Below are 16,594 nucleotides of genomic sequence, written 5' to 3' on the forward strand. Positions count from 1 at the left end.
TGCTATTACACATTCTTCTGCCTTGATCCATCTTGCCAAAGTTTGTCTTGAAAGAACCAGGTTTGATAATCCTCTGTATGGTTTCATTTATTCCCCTAGTTCTTTATTTTTCTTTTATTATCTGCCCCCTCTTTTTAGAAAAACCCTTTAGACAGAGTAAAAAAGCTGATATTCATCTTTTTTCTAACATAACCAATTAAGACTATACATGTCTCCCTGTGGACAGCCACAAATGGTACAAGGAAGCAGGCGCTATGGAAACAAAATCTAGCTTTGGGTGGGTCAACTAACTCGCCCGACAGTTCTGTACTTCTGGCTTTACTTCCAGAGAAGAACAAAACCATATGCAGCAAAAATTCTCTGTTTTGGTTTTGTTTTGTTTTTGTTTTAAAAGGAAACCAAGTATGTTTAAAATTAAGGTTTTATTTTTTAATGTCTAAAGAGAAAACGAGGTGTTTCATTTATTATTTGGGAATAAATGTAGCAAACTCTGCCACGCTGGGTTCCCCTAGCAGTGACGGGCTTGCGTGGTACTCATGCACAAACTGCCCTCCCACGCCCTCTCCCACCACCATCCCTGGGAGCACCAAGCCTCACAAACACACATCCATCATGAAGACCCTCATGAATGAAACACTGCCTCTCTGACTGCCCTGCCCTCCTCGAGAAGGAGAGGCAGTCACAGAGACAGAGGCACTTCTGGACGGAAGACATCCAAAGCAGGGGAAGGAAGAGGGCAAAGGAAAAGGCTCTGGGGGCCTGGGCAACACTCTGGACGAGAGAACAGTCCTTTTTATCCAGGACCTGGCTGTGAGGGACCGCCTCTGATAAGAGCAGAGTTCCCAAAAAGCAGCAGGCCTGAATGGCAAGGACAAAAGGGCAGAAAGCCCACGTCCGCTCTTTGGCATCCAGATTCCAGAGCAATACTCCAGTCCCCTAGAAAACACTAGTCCAACTTCTCAGAGGCAACAGGGTACCTGTTTGGGAACAGGATCCTTTCTGGAACTTCAGAACAAGCAGCTTTCCACAGGAAGAGAGCCAAAATGAAACAAACCTGCAGACAGTTAAAAAAAAAAAAATACAGACAAACATGGGAAAAAATGTAAAAAGAGTGTCAGAGAATTAATTCTCCAAATGGCTGTGAATTCAGATAGCATTAGAGGTGAGAGCTTTATATATCATATTCAAGAAAAGTCCAATTCCCATGTCATGTAAACCAAACAGAGAGAAACAGCTTTCAAACTGTAAAAACCCAAGATAAAGCTAGCGCTCACAAACCACAGACCGAACTCAGTTATAAAAGCAGATACAAGTCTTTGACACTATCACTGTTGAACATGATTCTACAGAGTTCTAGCCGATTAGAACAAGGTAAGAGAAACAAATCTGAAGCATAAAGAAAGATGTAAAACTATCATTCACTTATATAAGACTATCCACTCAGACACTGTGAATCAATGCAAACAGACCTTACAAGAATTTAATATGGAAATCACTTATAACAGACTTCCTAAAAATGTCTCAGCAATTATAAATTTTAAAAAATGGGAAGAGAACTTCTATTATAAAGATAGAAAAGATTTAATAAAAGACAACAGCAACCATGTGAATAAAATTATAAATTATAGTAATAAAAGGCAGTAACTGGAGAGACACAACATAATCATGGGAGATGTATAGATCTAGTGTATCAAAGTTCTAAAACCTCCCCCAAATCAATCTATAATATATGGAACTTCAAAGAATATTAGCATTGGGAACTTGGCAATGGTTCTAAGGTTGACCTGGAGGAATTCCATTTGGATCAATATTTTAAGAATTCATGTATCAAAGGTCAACAAACCAAACACAACATTTAAAAAATGTTTTAACATAATCTCAGGGTAAGAAAGTTCTTTTATAATATGCCTAAAGGCAGAAAGACTACAGAAAAATAACAAATGATGGTTTTGTTTATACCATCAAAGCCAAAGAAATAAAACAACAAAAAAGATGCACTTGTAACTTATGACAAAAAAAATGAATTCATTTAGGAATCTTAGTCTGAGTCAACCATATATAGTCAAGTATCCAGTAGTGGCATGAAAAGTGGCATTTCAAACTAGCAGAGAATGTATGAATTACTTTGGTGATTGGTATATAGGAAAACTAGCCAATCATTCACTTAGGGGAAAAGGTCATACTATATACAAAAATGCTAACACTAAAATCAAAATAAACAAAAGATTAATTTTTATAATTACGGAACAAGGGCAGGCTTGTCTAACCTGACAATAGAATCAGGAGATATAAAGGGTAACTCCCACTTCACATAGGTACATACTTACTATGTTAACTTTTCTTCCCAGTAGGCATGTATTTGAAGCATAAAGCACCAGTAAATGAACTATATATAAGAACTCTAGGGTTAAAAAGTTTGATAGGGAATCAACAATTTTTCTAAGAACATAGAAACAGACAAATCTGATCAGAAAGCAGAGCAAAATCTGGGGAAGAAACTTTAAAAGACTAAGGAGCAACCTCCCGTAAAATTTCCACGAGCAATGAATTTACCATGTTATAAAAATCCTTCCAGGGCGCCTGGGTGGCTCAGTGGGTTAAAGCCTCTGCCTTTGGCTCAGGTCATGATCTCAGGGTCCTGGGATCGAGCCCCACATCAGGCTCTCTGCTCTGCAGGGAGCCTGCTTCCTCCTCTCTCTCTCTGCCTGCCTCTCTGCCTACTTGTGATCTCTGTCTGTCAAATAAATAAAAATCTTAAAAAAAAAAAAAAAAACACCTTCCAGAACACAGAAAAGAGATGAAGGACTTTCTATTCATTAATAATATGACCATTTAAATGTCCTTATGAATCCTATCACAAGATAGATGTCGAGTTCTATACAAAAAATTCACTCATTTCTTTACTCAAGAAATTCAGGACTAGAGCAAACAAATATGATCTTCATTAAATGTGTTCATAGATTTTTCTAACCAGGGGAATAAATAGCCCTTGGTGAGTAAGACCATTACCTTTTTTTTTTTATTTTAACAGGAAAACCTTAAAAAAAAGAATCAGACCCTAACAATTCCTTCCCACAACGGCAGAGGAAAGTCATTTGAGATCTGGGAGTTTGGGGCCTTTAGAACAGAGTAATCATAAACACGGACAATATATACATCTGTATGAGGAAACTGGGATACTCACATAGTGCTTATTGCAATGTAGATTCTATGGAGGGCAATTTGGATAATTTATCAGAATTTTAAATGTACATACCCTGTCCTCTAAATTCTATTTCCATGAATTTATCCTAGATATATGTAACGACACGTGCAAAATATATTCATTGAAGCACTGCTGAAATGCACAAAATACAGTACATATTCATCTAATGATTATGAAACCTTTTAAAATAATGAGGCAATTGTAAATAAATGGCTATGAGACGCTCTCTAAGGTAGTTCAGTACAAAATGGGACACAACAATGTGTACAGCATTCTAAGAAGCTATAAAAACAGATGCATTTACCTAAACAGATGATTTCTGTAAGGATATATATGAGACTGCTATTAGTGATCAATAGTGACTGCCTCCTGGGAAGGGAACTGGGGGCCAGGGAGAGAAGGGAAACTTACTTTTTCACTGTATATTCTCCTTTTATTTTTTGTTTTTATTTATTTATTTTTTACCATGAGCATGTATTACCTAGTCAAAAAAATAAATTCAAAGTTGAAACAAAACAATAAACAAAAGCACTAGAGGCCTTAGAGACTGTGCTGCCCACTGCGTAGGTAACACAACACTGACACCTTAATGCTGAGGGGGGGTCTTCTCCCCTCCCTACCCATCCCACCCTGCTGGAGTCAGGTAACACCCTAAACCAGATGGCAGTCAATTTAGAAAAACCCCAAAGAACCAACTGTGGAACTTCTGATACCCAAGAATGACATATGGAAATTGCAGCTCTAACTTGAATATATTCCTCAGATATCCAGCAATTATTAGCATATAAATGCAATGCCATCCCCTACTATGCTAGTGATTTCACCTCTGAAACCTAATAGACTTATCTGTCCACTGCACAAAGATAGATTTCACCAGTGTGTTCACAGAGGCACTGTTTACAACAGCAAAGAACAGGTACAGGAAGGAGAATGCTCGAGCAGAATTCCAACAGCAGAGACCACTGAAAAACCACTACTCAGCAGACGTGAAACTAAAAATGGGTAACAAATTTTCTATAGCACTATAAAAAGCAACCAAAACAAAAACAAACCAGAAGACGAGGGGGAAAATATTTCGCAATATAGATAACCGTTAATATTTGAAATGTGAAAAGCTCTTAGAAAATAGTAAGAGAAAGGTAAGTGTCTCAACGTGAAAATAAAAACACACAGTTCATAAAATCAGTGATAAGATCCAACAGTTATATCAGAAATCAAAGAAATGAGAAATATGATGGTGAACATTTTTTTGGCTTATCAAATGGGCAAATATTTCAAAAATCAAAATCAAAAAAAGAAAACCTGATGTTGGTGAGAAGCTGGCTGGTGCAGACATGAACCATGTTTCTGAATGCCGTTTCAGCAAATGGCTTAAAAACACTAAAAATACCCATTCCTTTTGAACCAGAAAGTCTCCATTTAAGGACAGTCAAGTAAATAAAATATTAGTAAGATAAAAATAAGAGCTAAAAAGTTGGCTGATACACATATAAAGATACACATATAAAGACAATTGAGTCTTTATATGTGTATCTAATTTCCAGTTCATAAAAGCTAACACCTGCAGTGCTAAAAAGCTGTGGCAGTAAATGACGGCAGGTGACATCATTTTACACACAAAGTCACGGGAAGGGACAAGCACATGTCAGAGAAGTATTCTGCTGTCGGTGTGCTGTTGTATAACGCAGTCCTACCAGAGTCATCAAGAGTCCAACTCAGGAAAACAAAACACTGGTCAACGTCCTCCCACTGGGATACCTAAGAGCAGGTGAGCCCTGTGAGATGAGGTTAGGTGCCCCGCTGGCCACGTGACCCAGCCCTTAACCTTGACTCACTCTGTCCTCCATCTGCAGTCCAAAGGGCAACTAAGAATGGGGCCAGATATGCTTAGTACCTGCTAGGGCCCCATACTCACGTCAGCATGACTGCTCTACCCACTTCGCCCCCACTTCCCCAGTCCAGCCTACAGTTAAAGAAAACAGAAGATACAGGTGTGGAGGTGGCTGAGACCAAAGCATCAAAAAGGAGTTGGCTGAAGGTTTGCCTGATATGATCGCATGAAATGTTGAGGCTAAGGGGGAACCCCTCCAAGGATGCCCAGAAAGGCCAACAATAACAATTTACCCATATAATGAGATGTGCTTGAAGATGCATGAAGCCAGTAGAAACGAGAGTGCCCGCACTTATACCCAAAGTCCCTGAGGGCAAGGCCTCTGCTGCCTTTTCCATCATTGTATTTTATCTTCATAGGACTGGCACAGAAAAGGTGTTCAATAAATATTTGTTTGTACTTCAGTGCAAAAATGTTTAATAAATCCAATCTAGAAAATCTAAATAGCCCATAACCATGAAAGCCTATTCCAGGAATACAAGGAAGATATCCCAATCCCAATGGACTATTCTACATGATCTATTAAAGGGGGAAGGGAGGGACCCCTGTGAGCCCTGTTATACATTGAAAAGCGTTTGCAAACTTCAATAGCCTCTCCTGATACTTCTCCTTCTCCTTAAACTTCAATAGCCTCTCCTTATTTTGTTCTTAGCAAAAGTAAAAGTAGGAGACCATTTAAGAAAAAAGATTTATCTCAAATAAATGCAAGGAAGCACGTCAAACACTGAAACTATTCCAACTAAAGGTGAGGACAAGGAAAGGAGGTCCTCCACCACAACTACCATTCAATGGTATTCTGGAAAAAACCTAGTAAACACAACTGAAGAAATGAAAGGCGTCATGTGGAAAAAGCATTATTTTGAGCTGAAAAACCGTAACAATAAATACAAGAAAAGAAGCCCATTAATAACAAAATAAATTCCCATAAATTCAACGAAGTATTTGGAACCCCAAACAAAAATTTTAAATGTACAGAACATAAAACAAGTCCTAATAAACGAAAACATACGTTTTCAGATGGGAATGTGGAAATTTGTGTCAATCCTTCCTTGAACATAAATTAAGATTCAGTAACAGGGGGTAGTTTTAACAAAATGAGAATCCAATTCCTCTAGGTAAATAAATGTACAAAAATATCAGGAGAATTTTGAGTAAGGTATGTGTGTGGTGGGAGGAAGGAGTTGCCTGTAAAATGACCCAAATATATGAAAACATAAAGTATTCTTTCCAACACAATGATGCGAGTGTTAAGACAAATACACCAACAGAGCTAATGCAGTCCAAAAACTGACTTGCAAGGAAGTATATACACATGCAGGATTTAGTTTACAATAAAGAAAGGTCTTTCAGTCAAGAAAAGCATTAACTGTCTAAATACAAACTATAAACTTGCTGAGGACTAAGTAGTAAAGTAATTTTAACAAACGTGGTAAGAGGTGACAGCCAACACTTTAATTTCTGACCAGTTATTCAAGTATGCTTTCCAAGGAGGCTGGAGATAGCCTTTGACATTAGGAAAGAATAATAAAACCGGTGTTGGTATCTGGCCTCCTGACAAGAAATTCTTTATTTCAAAACATCGCTAGAAGGCTAAGACCACTAAGGCCAATAACAAACATACTTTGTTCACACCAAAATAAATCAGTGTACTCAAAAAACAGCATTCTTCCAAAATTTTCAAACAGGAAGGAATGAAAACAGATAAAAATCTTTAATAGAATGTTATGTAGCCATTAAGTCATGTTTTCAAAAAATTTTATTTCTGATTACAAACACAGAAGATAGCGCAATGTTCAGTTACAGAATATTTGATGAAGAAACTACAAGCCAGACCCATCGATCAAATTTGTTGCTATTCTAAACCTTCCAACATCCATATATAGAGTAGCATCTCACTTTTACCTACATGAGATCACATTAGGAGTTCTGCGTGAGTATGCTTTTTTTTATGTTTTTTTAAAATAAACTTTCCACCAACATGGGGCTTGAACTCACAACCACAAGATCAAAAGTCACATGCTCTACCCACTGAGCCAGCCAGGTGCCCCTTATGTGTGCACTGTAAAACCTAGTAATTTATGATGGTTATCTTTCTGTACTAGTGCATACAGATCTACATCATTCTTTCTAAAGGCCACATAGTATTCCATTCTACAAACACACTGGTTTATTTAAACTTGACGGAAACCCCTAATGTAAAAAAACTTTTGAAGCATTAAGTTAAAAATAAGGTATAAATTTTGTACAGTACACATGACATTTATATGTAAGAAAATGATGAAAATATCCACACAAAAGAATATAATGCAATTTTTAGAAAGCAAAGCTGTAAGTGGGAAGTGTATTTATACAAAAATTCTTGTAGACACTGTTAAACAGCGACAAAGTAGTACATGTACATGCATAAAAAAACACATCCATGTAAATGGAGACTGAAAATGTGGTGGACACATTCTGAGCTCTCCAGATGGCATATCACACGTTCCTCCCAACCACTGTCTCACATCCTACAAACCTGCACTCTTATAACTTGAGTCTGAAACATTAATGAATTGGGTATGATCTCTCACTTGTGTTAAAAATTACAAAAATATTTAAACATATGGAAGTAAGTATAAACTAAACCAGAAGAAAACTTCCACATAAATCTTGAGTAAAGATTTCATAAACCAGGGAAAATTTTTTTAAAAAGTAATAAAAGATACTTCCATTTCTTTTTGCATTTTAGTTTAAATGTTTTCCTAAGTTCACAACTGAAAAACATTTTTTGAATATAAGAATCTGAAGTAAATTCTAGCTGTTCTTTAACCTCCAAATATCTGTTCTTACACACACTGGATGTCTAACCATGAAATGTTACTGCATTACAAACATTTTATATGGAGTGAATTTCAGACATGAGCTTGACCACCTAAAACCACAGGACAGTGCTGCTGCCAGGACAACAGTGTTGCCATTGTGGTTTATGCTGCAGCTTTAGTGCTATTCTTTAAATGTTTTAAAGCACTTCACTTCTCTATTTCAGGAACAGAAAACAAAAATATGTGTCTCACAACTCATGTAACTGAAACAAGGATGAAATTCATCAGGTGTCCCTGCTATAAGCGCAGGGTCTCTGGCCTCAAAGGATCAGTGGGTCAATAATTTAACTGAACTCGGAAGAACGCAAATAACACATTACCAGAGGCTTGGAAACCTGAGCGGGATGTGTAAGGAGAGATAAAGAAATCCTGTGACCCCACTGTTTGACCTCAGGCTCCCCACATCCCATCAGTTGAGAAAGAAGCTCCAAGAGAGCTTCTTTATCCCCATCTCTACTTACTTACTTTGGTCCCTCATCACGGTGCACCTAGATTCAGCCCCCTCACTCATTCTACCTACCTCATCCAAGGGGGCTGGAATTGAGAACTTTAAAGTCAGGAAGCGAGGCAGTTACTTTCTTCATTTCTCAGGGACAGCATGGTGTGCAGTCTCCTCTCTCCTCATTTGCTCCATTCTCCTGCCTCTTTCTGCAGACCGACAGTCTCTACTTCAGCATGCACATGGGTAAATGCTGCCCCTGTCCCAGTCCTACCTCACCTCCCGGTGAAGTGCCCAGTGCCGAGAGACTAACAACTCAAGCTCTCCGAATTTGCAAGTGCACACCATGGCTCAAGTTCTTCTAGGGTAGTGGTTCTCAAATTTGGGGGTGCCAAAAGTTATCTGAGGTACTCGTGAAATATGTAGCTGCCTTTCCAGGTATGATGACTTAGGAGGTCTGTGACACTCTAGGCAAGAGGCATTCAAACAAGCCCTCCAGGAGCTATACAGTGAGAACCACTGCTCTAGACTTAGATGTGTGGTCTTGTCCAACTGACCGTGAACAGCACCATATGGCCAACAGGAGCTGTTGGGGGACCAATTTTACATGGGAATGTCCGCAAAGAGTAAATGACCACTCTCCCTACCACACTGGCCTCAATCTCTACTCTCTGGTCTTTTACATGGCTCCTCTCGGGTAATCTCCACATCACCCTGGGCTTACCTCTCTCACATAAGCTCAGCACTTACCACACTGCAGCAAAATTTCCTTGTTGTTGTCCATTCCTGTGGGGTTTCCCCAAAAATTTCAGAAGAGAGGAAACAGTATCTCAGAGTTTAGTTTAATGATCAGATCCCAAACAGTTCAAGATGAATAAAGCTACTTTAAAGAGAATGTCTTCTGAACCAGTATGACATATCTGACCATACTTAAATGTCAATAATTAGCTGATCAGATTTTTTTCCCCCAAAAGAGAAAGAGCATGGAAAGGCAGGCCACAAAGCATGGTTCATCTAACCATGTACAGAAAAGGGCTGCTCTGGTTAGACCTAATCTGAATGGAAATTGGGGAGGAAGGGGACTGTAGACAAGGGGCTTCTGGTGTCCTAGTAATCCTACCAAGAGCTTCACTGCACCAGATGGTGGCACCAGGCTACTTTACAGGCCAGTGCTATTAAACCTTGTCTGCATCCTCTCATTTTGATTCCATAGTCACCAAGCAACCTGCTCATTATGGTTTCACTTCCCATGTAGGTCTGCATACAGGGAAAGAATTTGCTTATCATACATACTTTTGAGTATTTGGGTCCCTGCTATACTTATCTCCCACCATAAATTGATAAACCAAAATTGAGAAAACAGGAACATTGTACTTTAGCCACACTATTTTTCAACATAAATTAATATGTCAGTAGGGTTTCTAGAAGTCTCGTGAGCTTCAGCCATGTGTACCTACTAACATGAGTCCTTAGCTAAAATAAGGTTCCTGAGTCTCCACAGGCTTCAGCATCAGACATGAGCTACTTGGAGCATTCACTGAGGCCAGGAATAAACAAATCCATTCCTAGGGGCCCACCTGGGACAGCATGTGAGCCTTTCTCCAGATGATAATACCATCAGCATGGCCACCTATCTTGGTGAGCATGTTTTCTTACTCTCCATCTAACTAGAGTTCTCATTCAGAAGATACTGATGTCAGTGACTGTGTTACCCACTTCCAGAGACACAGAATCTAACATGGTCCTATCCCAGACTGGGCATATAGTGTCCATGTTTGCTGACGGAATGAACAACTTTTGCTGTTCTCTCTTTTCCACGTAATGTGATTTGTTGCACCTTATCTGAAACAGTCAGCAAGCCTTGAAAGAAGAGCACAGGTCCTACTGAGTCTCGTAGTACCTCTCTCACATCCATCCACTTCACTTATCTCCCTGCTCTGATCTGAATCCAAGCCACCACCTGAGGTGGTCTCCCTGTAACCAGTTTCCACCCTCCCCTTCTAAACCTGACAACCAGATGGTACGTTTAAAACACAAATCTGATTCCCATGTTACTTTCATGGCTAAAACACCTCAATGGTTTCCCACTATGCTTCATATCAAGCCCATATACTTACCATTGACTGCAAGGCCTTTCACAATACAGTTCCTATTGACCTTCGGAATCCCCTCTTTGCTCAAATGCCACTCAATTCTTTCCTTTGCTCCAGGTATCCTAGACTTCTGGTCTTTATCTCTGGATCCCTCAGGAATGCCTCGTCCCCTCTGCTTAAGACTACTCTTCCTAAAGCATACTACTGTCCTCCTTTCTTCAGGACTCTCAATGACTTTCTCAGGAAGGCCCTATGTGGCCTTTTTCAGGTTAACTGTTGTTCATAATGAATGTTCTGTCCCCAAAACATGAAAGATACAATTGTTTTTTCAACATTTTTCATTACCCAATAGACTAGGAGCTCTAGGAAAACACCTCCTTTCCTACTCGGGGCCACGTCTGATAGGTGAACCAATGAATCTCTCATGCTTCTTTAATCACCCAACAAGAGAGAAAGAGTAGGCCTGAAGGTGCAGCTGAGTGTTGCAAAAAGAAGTAGGAAACTGAAAATGGTAACGTGAAGCCGAGAAGAATTTCTGGTGAACACACAAATTCACCAGAAGAGTCTGTGAGTTTTCAGAGCACAAATGACACCTGCATGGCTATATGGAACACCTATGCAGTAGGAAAGTGTCAGGATGAGGAAAAATGTGTTCGTTCCAAGGATGAGTGTAGCACTGTGAGAAGAATTCAGCTCACCTGGACCTGGCCACCTAGTGTTTGGACCTAGTCCCTCTTCCTCTTGCCAGCTGTCTCTGAGAAGGGTAGAAGCTCGAGAAGGCAAAGCTGGGGAAAGAAAAGAAAACACGAAATATCAAATTTACTTTGTATATACATTACTCAGGCTGAAAAGGACTGCATAGCAGATGCATCTCCACTTCCTCCAGTGACAGAGGTCAAACCAGACCAGGAAGAAGAGCTCTCCCTTCCAGGACGGAGGGGCCCATGGACATTGCTCCCTGAGGCAGATGTACCTTGGACGGTAATCACAACCTTTTTCCAATGAGGTTATGTCAATGGGTGTGCAAGCCAATTTCTGAGTATCTCAGAACCCTAACAAACAAAATAGTAAAATAGTAAAGACACAGTGCTTTGGATTAAGAAATCAAGTCAAGAATTCAGTGGAAGTTATTAGCTATGTGACATTGGCTGTCCCTCTAAAAGCAAAGGATGCATGTTGCATCCAAAATCGGAGCAAAAATCGAAGCAAAAATCGGAGAAAAGAATAGCTAAAGTAGTACAGTGATTTACTAGTTACATGCCCTATATAGTGCTTAACATCTTACTTTTATTATCTTTGTCACTCCTTATCACAACACTATTAATTTTCTAGTTCCCAGTTCACAGAAAAGCAGATGCCCAGAGAACTCAATCTCAGACCTCATGGCAGACTATTATAGATCATCATAATGTCATTTTGGAAAACAGAACATCTACTGACATTTTCCATGAAGACCACATGGAGCAGCAACAATATGTACCCTTTAGAAAAGTGAATTAAATTCCAGTTTTGTCATTTAATAACCAGTGATGCAGGGCCAGACACTTAACTCTACTTTAAATTTAATATGAACTTAACTTAAAATTAACTTATATGTGGACCTCAGTACTATTATTAAGTAGTAACATCATTCCTTAACCTTATGTAACAATTAGAGATTATCAACACGCTCCCAATGGATTAATACTTCCTATTTCAAGTCCCACTGTGCCTCAGAGCATGCATTCAGTCAATTAGAAGCACCTGGGGGAAGCATCTTCACCATCACAGCTCTGCTATATATTGAAACATTGTTCACCAGTGGATGTACATTTTTAATTTTCTCTCACCACCGTTGGGAAGGAAGAATCCAACGTGTTACCTTCCCTAATACCTTAAAAAAAAAAAAAAAGAAAAAAGTAGGGACTTACAGGCTCCTTTGTTGGAGCTAGGACCAGAAGCAGCCCCCCCTGGAGTCCAGAATAGATTTAAGGAAACATAGTGAAAGCTAATTCAGTGTTGGAAGCATCACTGTCCTCCAGAGGACGCTGTGACAGTGCCCCAAGGAGCTCTGCGCAGGCGCAGCCCCACCTCACCTCTCTAAGCAGAAAGCCCTGCCCCTCCAGCACTCCCACAGCCTCCGCCCAAAACCACGCCCGGACTTGCCTAGAGAGCGTCCACTCCATAATCTCCCACACCATGCCCCTCTTGTAACGGTCTGTAGCTCTGAATTGTCTAGTTCATAGGCTTTTAGACCTTTTTCTTTGCATAACCTCCATACTGCCCCCAGAGCCTCCAAACCCCAAACCTTACATCCACAGCCTGCCATCTCCGTTTTCTTGAGACCCTGCCCTTCCCCAAACGTATTAAAAGATCTAAATCTGAACCCCAGTTTTCCAGACTGACCCTCCGAGCTGTATGGGTGAGCCCTGTCCCCCACATTCCCCTGAGAGCTGGCTTTGGTATCCTTCCAAGGACACGCGCCTCCCGCCATGCTGCATAGCCACTGCGGCAAACACTCCGGGCCTGCCAAACGGGTGCCTGCACAGCAAACCTCACACTCCCTTTGGCCAGCAAAGGTGAACAGGGCTACACAGGTGCCTTTAGTCACTCAAGACATGGCACCACCACCCGCAGGCCTGCCCTTCAACTCCATGGCCATTCCTGATGGTGCCTGCGCAGTAACCCTCGGAGTCACCTACTGGCCAACATGGCACAAGGGCAAGCAGGAGTCTGCAGTCCCATCAATCAGGACAAGACAGCCCCTCCTTCACAACTGCCCCCTGTAGTTCTGCCACGCACTCAAAATGGCGCCTGCGCAGTGAGCCTCGGCAGCCATCTACCGGCCAACAAACATACTACTAGGGTAGGAATGGGTCTGCAGACCCTGTCTGTCATTCAAGACAAGCCAGCCCCTCCCTCAGGGCCACCCTCCCTCGCAGCTGAGGCATCATTCAAGATGGTGCCTGTGCAATAAACCTCAGGGGGGGCGATCCCAGGCCAACATGGGTAGGAGTCTACAGTCTCCCGTTAGTCACTCAAAACATGAAGGCCGCCCTTGGGTGTGCTCTCAGAAATAAAATCATTGATGGTAACATCTGCGCAATAAGCTCTAGCTGTCACCTGTTGATCAACAGTGCTCAAGTGGGTGGAGCTCCGCAGCCCCGCCTTGGGCTCCCGGGGACCACACCCACCAGCAGCAGCAGCCAGTCCCACCGTCACTTAAGATTGTACCCGCGCAGTAAGTCTTGGCTGCCACGTGGCAGCCAAAACACACCGCTACAGTGGGCGGAGCTCCGCAGGCCCTCCACTTGGCCCCACCCCCCGCCCCACTGTCACTCAAGATGGCGCCTGCGCAGTAAGTCTCGGCTGCCACCTGTTGGCCAACAAGCAGTACTACGGAAGGCCGAGCTCCGCAGCCCCTCCCCTTGGGTTCACCCCACCCCTCCACAGCCAGCCCCACTGTCACTCAAGATGGTGCCTGCGCAATAAGTCTCGGCTGCCACCTGTTGGCCAACAGTACTAGAGTGGGCTGAGTTCTTCAGCCCCTCCCCTTGGATCCACCCCATCCCTCCGCGGCAGCCCCACTGTCACTCAAGATGGCGCCTGCGCAATAAGTCTCGTCTGCCACCTGTCGGCCAACAAACAGTACCAGAATGGGCTGAGTTCTGCAGCCCCACCCCCTTGACCCGCCCTCTACGGCCACCCACTGTCACTCAAGATGGCACCTGCGCAATAAGTCTCGGCTGCCCCCTGTCGGCCAACGAAGAGTGCTAGTGGGCCGAACTCTGCAGCTCCTTCTCTTGGGCCCACCTACCCCCCGCACCACCTCCGCCGCAGCCGACCCCACTGTCACTCAAGATGGCGCCTGCGCAATAAGTCTCGGCTGCCACCTGTCCGCCAACGAAGAGTGCTACTGGGCCGAACTCTGCAGCCCCTCCTCTTAGGCCCACCTACCCCCCCAACCACCGCACCCTCCCCCCACCCCGCGGCCAGCCCCATTGTCACTCAGGACGGCGCCTGCGCAATAAGTCTCGGCTGCCACCTGTGGGCCAAACAGCGCTAAAGTGGGCCGAGCTCTGCAGCCCCTCCCCTTGGATCCTCCCCTTGCAGCTCTGCAGGCCTGCAGGATGCGCGTGCGCAGTAAGTCTCGGCTGCCACCTGTCGACCAACAAAAATGGTGCCAGAGCGAGCGGGGCTTCTCAGGCCAGGCCCCGCCCCGCGCCCACCAACAGGACCTGCGCAACACACCTCCGCCACTCCCGCACCCTCAGCACTTCCCCTAGCCAAATGATGGGGTCAGACACACCCAGGGCGCCAACTGTCCCCAGACAATAGGAAAAGGGTGGTCCAGAAGAAAGAGGGGGCATGCCAACAGCCTGTAGCCCTGTCCCTCGGGACTGATGGTTTCATGACGGCCGCGGACGCCGCGGCAAACTTCAGGCACAACGCCTGGCTTCAGTAGACGCTGACTCTCCAGACCACACACATGGGGCGAGCCAATAAAACGGCCCCCATTCTCAGAAGTCAGAGTCCAGACCCCACGCTAGTCGGCCTCTGCAGCCGGACCCATGACTACCAAAGAAGCTGCGAAGTAGTCGAGACCCTGCAGCCTTCAATCACTGCGTGGAACACAGGTTCACCAAAGCCACCACAACCCCTGGCCCCGCCCCCTGCTGCAGCCAGCCACCATCACGCCTGCGCGGCAAACTTCGGCCACTCCCCCCAAAGATGGCGCCAAGGTAGGCGGGTCTCAGCAGACAGCGGTAACCCCGCTGAGCCGCAGTCTTGACAGCCCCTGGCCCCGCCCCAACCCGCAGCCAACCAATCAGGACAGTGCCTGTGCCGCCAACGTCACCGCCCACACCGAAGGCGGCGCTAGGGCCGGAGGGGAGGAGGGCCCCCAGCCTCTCACAGCCAGAGAAACTACCCCACAGGCACGAAGCCCTCGGCCCCACCCCTTGCAGCCCGTAGCTCCTCCCGCCGCCACTGCGGCAAAACAGGCCCCGCCCCCAAGGACTAGCAGGGATGCAGGGACAGCCCGAGCGAACCAGCCTGTCAGGGACACCCCGGGATGAACGTAGAGGTCTGCAGCCCCCAGACCCAGCTGCGGACGGAGAGGGAGCCCTGAAACCCGCCGGCCCATCACTTCCCCGGCGCCCACTCTGGCTGGCTCGCTGGACAGGATTCCGCGGCCAACCCGCCCCCGTCCCCCACTTCCACAGGCAAGATGGCGCGGCAGTCCCCCAGCTCCGCGGCCACCTCAAAGGGATGACCCGTCCCTGGGACCCCGGTGGGCCACACAAGATGGCGCCTGCGGCAAGCGCGGCAACCCACGCCCGAGACCCGCTGAGGGAGGACCCTGCCAGGCGACGTCCGCCGGCCCCACCCCCCGGCTGACCAGGGCCCCGGACTGTGGCGTGTGACGGCCGTGCCGCCTCACGCTGCATCCTGACACCGTCCTGGTGTGGTTGTGCAGGGCGGGCGCCAGCCCGACTCACCTCCCCTCACCACACGGCCTGGGGCCCGACCAAGGCGCAGCCCCCGTGCACGGTCTAGCACGCCCACAGGACCCCTGGCGCCCGGCGGCGCCACCAGCCCAGGGTGGACATGCCCGTTCCTCAGCTCCGACCTCGTCCTCCCGCAGCTCCCGGCGTCTGCACGGAGCCTCTGCGCGCGACTCCTTGTCAGGCTCTCCGCAGAGGCGGGGCTCCAGCACAGGCCAATCAGCGGCCGAGTTTCCCACCCCGGGCCCCCTCGCCACGCCTCTGAGCCCTGCCAATCAGGCTGCGGTTGCCGTGCCTACGGCTTGGCGCGAAGGCTGGAGGTTGACGTCAACTGAGCTGATACTAGGGGCCCCTGAGAGGGGTCTGCTAAGGGGGGAGGGGGCGGTGGGCGGGTGTGTGTGACCCCCACACAAAGAAAGGGGGTGACACCGAGAAGGGCCAACTAATGACGCCCAAACACAAAACCAACTTAGAAAAATTACATACATTTCCAAAAAGTGAAAATCCGGCGGGCAAACCCGAGTGTGTAGAAGTGCAAAGACCAGCGAGACGGTGGGAGACGACACTCGTCCGCCGGGACACGGGAAAGACGCGGGCCGGCTCCCTCGGTAAACGAGCC

The 16,594-nt window shown here is 45.2% G+C and overlaps 1 protein-coding gene across 1 annotated transcript in view; it reads right to left on the reverse strand.

Annotated features, from left to right (window-relative positions):
• The window catches only part of PEG3 (paternally expressed 3), a 32,520-nt gene extending 16,391 nt beyond the window's left edge, over positions 1–16,129 (reverse strand). The window contains exons 1-3 of the mRNA XM_080827769.1: positions 15,970–16,129; positions 11,188–11,274; positions 978–1,054 (exon numbers count right to left, since the gene is read on the reverse strand). The gene's annotated coding sequence lies outside the window, so the exon portion shown is untranslated. The remainder of the gene's footprint in view (positions 1–977; positions 1,055–11,187; positions 11,275–15,969) is intronic.
• Between the last annotated feature and the right edge of the window lie 465 nt (positions 16,130–16,594).

Source organism: Martes martes, assembly GCF_963455335.1.
Source record: "Martes martes genome assembly, chromosome: 17".
In the NCBI taxonomy this organism is placed as follows: domain Eukaryota; kingdom Metazoa; phylum Chordata; class Mammalia; order Carnivora; family Mustelidae; genus Martes; species Martes martes.